The sequence below is a fragment of the Myodes glareolus genome, chromosome 13 (assembly GCF_982192425.1).
Source record: "Myodes glareolus chromosome 13, mMyoGla1.1, whole genome shotgun sequence".
Classification (NCBI taxonomy): domain Eukaryota; kingdom Metazoa; phylum Chordata; class Mammalia; order Rodentia; family Cricetidae; genus Myodes; species Myodes glareolus.
This window is the reverse complement of record NC_142038.1, coordinates 66925971-66931982: the sequence shown is the minus strand read 5'-3', so window position 1 is coordinate 66931982 and position 6012 is coordinate 66925971.

Below are 6012 nucleotides of genomic sequence, written 5' to 3'. Positions count from 1 at the left end.
TATGGGAAATGGACTTTTGCAGAATTAAAATAGATAGCATTCTAAAGCGATGAGGATAAACAGGGTCTAACCTGAAGGGGTGAGGCTAGAGTGTGCACGGCAGAGATGAGGAAATGAGATGGGATAGCTAGTAAATAAGACTTTATAGTCTCTGTTTTACACAGTTTCCAACACCGCAGTCAGAGTGATGTGAAGCTTGCGGCACTGCTTTCTCCCTAGCCCAAGTCCTAGTGTGTGATGACTTGAAGCATTTCTCTGAGTAGCATCTAGATGAAGCAAGTTGGGAAACAATCAGTTGCTCTCAGTAAACTAGAAATTCCTGATTTCCAGCCAGACAAGAAGAGCCATCCTGAGATGGGAAAGAGCAAGATCAAGGAAACTTCCTGTCTAGCAAGCCGCACAAGTAACACTGATGCAAGCTGAAGTTTTCGCAACCCTTCTGCAGGTGAGTTCCCTTGTGCCTTGCAAGAGTGAAAGGTTCACTTCACTCCACTCTTCTCCAGCTCTAGATATTGAGTTACAACAATTATTTAACTTTTCCCCTCCCCCAACAAACCAGCTGAGGATGGAACCCAAGGCCTTGCACTTGCTAGGTAAGAGCTCTACCACTGAGGTAAATCCCCAGTACCTCGGGTTACAATCACAAACAAGGAGCTTGTGAACCATTTCCGCTTTGACATGGAAAACAGACTGGAAAGCCCAGTCTCATTTCCTACTGATAAGAACCAAATTTACCAATAAAAAGGATTGGTATAACTAACCACACCCCACCGCACCCATATACAGAGAGTTTAGCAGTATCAAAAGTCCATTCGTCTGCTGTTACAATGCCTTCTGTCAGTATTTCAAGATTGTCCAAAGTGTCTTTCTCAACACAAGACATACTACTTCAAACATCTCTCACTGCACAGCCTTTTGACCAAGAATTGACTAAAAATCTACTTTGCAGTAAGAAATGTTTTTCTCACATCAAACCATAAAAAAAAGCCCATGGCATAAATATCTGTTGCTAAATTAAGTGGTAAATTATGATTCTGTTATTTATCATCTCAGCACACCCCTTCCATCCAGAGCACAGTGGAATCCAAGGAATTATTCTCAAATCCATAAGCTAATAGGAATTGAAAAAAATAGACTATGGAAAATAATCAATTCATTCTGTCACCATGCATTTTGTAATTGAAATATGCAAGGTTACACGTATAATAACGCCAACACAAAATTCCTTGTTCTTCAGTTTAATGCATAAGAAAATTAGAATTTCTTTTAGGCTTATGAGTTTTTAAAGGTGCTGGCACATTAATATTATCAGGTCTGCTGTCCTTTGGGAAATGCTGACAAACCTAGACTCTTCTCCTGTTTGACGCCAATGTGTGTCACTGGACAAGCCTCTGCCTGTGTCAGGGCTTATCCCGTGTCAGAACTTGATTCATCCCGCCTTTGCCGATAGAACGAGTTTCAGTTTCTTGCTAAATCATCTTCATATGAAAAGTAATCCTCGCTCTGGATTGAGAAAACATTTACTGATCGAGTACAATGAGCATCCTTAGGAGAAACCTGAGTCAATGGAGGTTTAAAGTCATTCTCCTCCCTGTGTTAATGTTGACTCTGGAGTCACTCCTGGGCAGGATCTCATTGTCTATTTGCTATAATGGTACTTTACACTATCAAGTCATCTCTCACCAGGGACCTCAAAGGGATTCTACAGTCATTTTGTCTTTTCCTGAGATATGAAGGCATAGCAATCCCAGGGGACTCAATAAAGTTTAAATTACACTCCCAGCCTCTCCAACCCTGAGAGACTAAGGGAATGTACCATCAAAGGGAGCCCCACCCTATGAGCAGAAGACACGAGGACTGAGAAATATCTTTACCTCTGTTCTAAGGCTATTAGAATTTCTTTCTTAGAATTTTGTGCAGAATCCCAGAGAGTTTGCCTGAAAATGCATCCCTTAGAAAAATTGGAAAACTTTTTAATCAGAAGTTGTAAGATGAGATTTCCTAACACAACACAGAGACAGAGGTTGTGAGAGGGGACACTGGGGTACAATGGCTTTCCAGTCTAAGCTAGTCTGCTCTTAGCAAGAACTCCCTGGTGCTCTTAAATGATGATGGCCAGAAGCCCAGGCTTACGCAGATAGTGTTAGTGTGTGCTTTTTGTTGGCACGTGATTATGACATTGGGCCTTGCCTTACCCAAAACTATTCTAGATTGGGTACAAGTTTACAGATTAGTACGAGAACGGAGTTCCATATCTCAAGACCTATCTTTAGAAGACAAGAACTAACAAGCAACAGTGTATGGTGAGCAATTGCCAGCTGTGCTCACCCTGTTCAAGCAACCAGTAAGGAATGCAAAGAATGGTACCCACTGCAGTGTTCCGGGGAGTTCAGTGCAGCGATGCACGTGGATACAGTACATCCATCTCCTCGTCCCACAAGAAGTCTGGAGCCTGGGAAATGTTTCAGAACGTAAAATCTCTATCCATTCATTTCTCCCCCTTTGATCATACTGAAGGAAAATTCTAGAACGAATTGTTCCAAATAAATGTAGGACTATCAAAACATCATGCTCACCTTTTCAAGTTCTCACCGACATGAGGACTTTCCCACAATTTCAGGGTGCATCAAAGACCCCAGTCCTCCTCCTCACTACTCATCTGGTATATTGAACATCCTGGTATCTGCAGACAGCAGGCACTTCACCAGAGAGGGACAAAATTTTATGTTCAGACTTATCTCAGTTAAATACAATGAACATTCTCACTAAACAGCCTACCAAGGAAGGAGGAACCTCAGAAGACAGAGAATTTCCTGTCACTCTGAAGGTTAAATACTGCCAAATTAATCATTTAATCAACATATTTAATCTTAATTTTTATTTTAACATTTATTGCAATATTTTTATTAATTCTTGAAAATTTTTATACATGTACACAATATATTTTAGTCTTTTCACAACCTATCCCTTAGCTCCCCTGGACCCACTTCACCGTCTAGATCCATCTCAACTTCATGTCCTCTTTTTTTTTTTCCCCCTGAGCAGATCAGTAATTTCAATCAGTACTACACATACTTGCGTGGGTGTGGGGCCACCCACTGAAGCACAGGGCATCAACCAGGGCCACACCCTTAAACAAAACTGACTCTCCCCTAGCAGCCATCAACTGTACAAAGAGCCTCAGCTAGGGCGGGGCTCCTGAGCCCCTTCCTCATCAATGCTCGGCATATTCTCATATAGAAGGTTTCCCCTTCAAGAGGCAGCCCAGGACCAGAAATCTTCATTTTGCACAGCCTGATGCATCATTCATTTTGATACCTCAAAACTTCCGTATTTTCCAAGAAAATCAATCTGGTCTGCATTTCCTTTTCTAAACTTCTAATCAAAATCAGTGGCAAGTATAAATAAGTCTTATGTTTTCTGATGAGGCTGTGTATGTTAACACAGAGCTACCGTTCCCCATGGTCATTTCAGCCATCCCACAATCCCTCTGTCAAATGCCAAGCATAGCAGACGATGCTCACTCAGTGTTTGGTGGCTACAAATGCAAACACATTCCTGCAGATTTTCCCATGCCAGTCACAAACAGCAATTGGCACTGCAGTCAACAGCACCCGTGGCTGTACAACATATTATTCATGTCTTCAGATGATGCAAGAAACAGGACCTCAGAAAATTCAAGGAAAAATGTATTGGGTCTATGAAATGACTCAAACTTTTGGATTACAGACGCAGGAACTGAAAAAGACGATGTCAACCAGACTAATCCAGATGAAAACACACCATGTCTCAGCATCACCATGTTCATCAAAGTTTCACTTGACCAATCGCCAAAACTACAAGTGTGGTACCTCTGCTGTCAAAACCTGAGGCATATTTGGACATCTTTACTCTCTGGGAGTTAGAAAACGTGTGTTCAGTGGGACAGGGATGTAGCTCAGGCAGTAGAGTGCTTATCAGACATGCACAAAGCCCTGACTTCCATCCCCAGCAAGGAGTAAAGCAGTATCTCATATCTCTATAACCCCAGCAGAGGCAGGAGGATTTGGAGGTCAAGGTCATCCATGGCTACATAGTGTGTATGAGGCCAGCCTGGACTATACGAGACCCTGTCTAACATGGGTCTAAGAAATTGTCTAACATGATTACACAAGTATAATCACATCCCAAATTACTTTATTTTGAACTTAAGTTTCAGTATTAGTTTATTCTACTCAAACTGTACCTCTAGTTGCACAAAGGATACCTGCGTACTACAGGACAGTGACATCTCTGGGACCTGTTCTCTCGTTTCTCCTTTCGACTGAATCTATACTGTCAAAGATGCTTTTGATGCCCTGTGGCCACCCTCCTGGCTTTTTGTTTTTGCAAATAATATCCAGAAATAAAAATTTATGTGGCAATAGCCAATAACAAAATTTCCAGGGCCATCTCCCTCTTCCCAGCATTATGTGGGACAGGTAAAGAGTGTGGGTTTAGCCTAAGGAGGATGTGAGATATAAAGCATTTCGAATGTTATTTATAAGCAAGTTATAGAAACACAGTTCATACTGCTAGAGTTTAAAAGGAGAAACTTGCCACATCACAGAACACAGAATTAGGAAAAAGAGAAGGGGCCCGTAGACTAACAGGAGAAGAACTCCACCATTGTCTGGAAGCTGTTGTGCCTCTTTGTCCCTCTGTTTTTCTGCAGTTACTCCTACAACAGATTTACTTGTGCCTTCACCAGCAAAAACATGAATATCCTTAAAGTGTCATTTAGATCAACTTTAAGAAGATCGAAGCTTCCTTTGAGCCACTCACAACTGGATGAAAATATTATGCTTAAATTATCTTCTTAAAACCATGGAGGTAAAAAGAAGCAGAATTGGCCAGCAAAGGGAGGGCTATGCCGTTCAAGGGAGATAAGGAGGGTTAGGGGAGAACATACACACCAGCACTAATGAATGTCCCCGGGGTCCAGTGTTCTCTCCTCTTGTCTAACGGGGATGTCACAAAGTGCCACAGGGTCTGCTGAGGCGGCACAGAGGCAGGAGTGCCTGCTGTGCCAGCGTGAAGACCAGAGTTTGGCTCCCAACTCCCATGAAGCAAACCTGGTGTAACCCCAGTGATAAGGCAAACAGAAAAGGAGAATCTCTGGAGCTTGAAGGACACCATCTTAGTGCCAGGTTCAGTGAGAAACCCTGCCTCAAAAGCATAAGGTGGGGAGTCAGACAGCAGGACATCGGGCACCCTCTCTAGCCTCCATGTGCATATTCATGTATACCATACATGTATACCATACATGCATACCCCATGCACCTGTACCACACTCACACATCAAAGAGACACCATCAGAAATATCTTTCTTGGTGTATTTACTATGGAGCTCACTGAACTATTGGGCAAGGACACAACTAAGAAGAGGGAAAAAATGGTCTTGGACCATTGGGATTTGCAAAATTCTACATAAAATGTTCACTCTACAGTTCAGTCCTGGCCTGTGATTCTGCCTGGCACAAGGGTATTGGTAGCATTTGACCAACTCCAAGTTCTGTGATTTCTGTCCTTTGATATTTTTCTTGGATATGAAACAATATGAGATCCTTATAACACTAAAAATAGAGGTCTTCAGTGGTTTCTGTTGGGTATTCATTCAGATTTTAATTAAAACACTAGGTCATTAGTTTTCATGTTCTATCAGCCATTTTGTATAGGGTGTCAGTTATCAATACCTACACAAGTCGGCAGCCCAGATAGTTGTGTTGGCACAACTTATGGTCATGGCACTCGGAAGGCAGAGGCATGAGGATCACTGGATTGAAGTCAGTCTGTACCACATAATGAGGGTCTGCCCCCCCAAAAAACTATTTTCATGACACATGCCTTTTAATACCAGAAGTACACGGGTTTTCCTACATATTCTATAATAAACTTGCAGCAATGTGAAAAAGAAATATAGGGGCAGGAGAGATGACTCCGCAGTTAGGAGTACTGGACGGGCTGTTCTTCCAAAGGACCTGGGTTCAATTC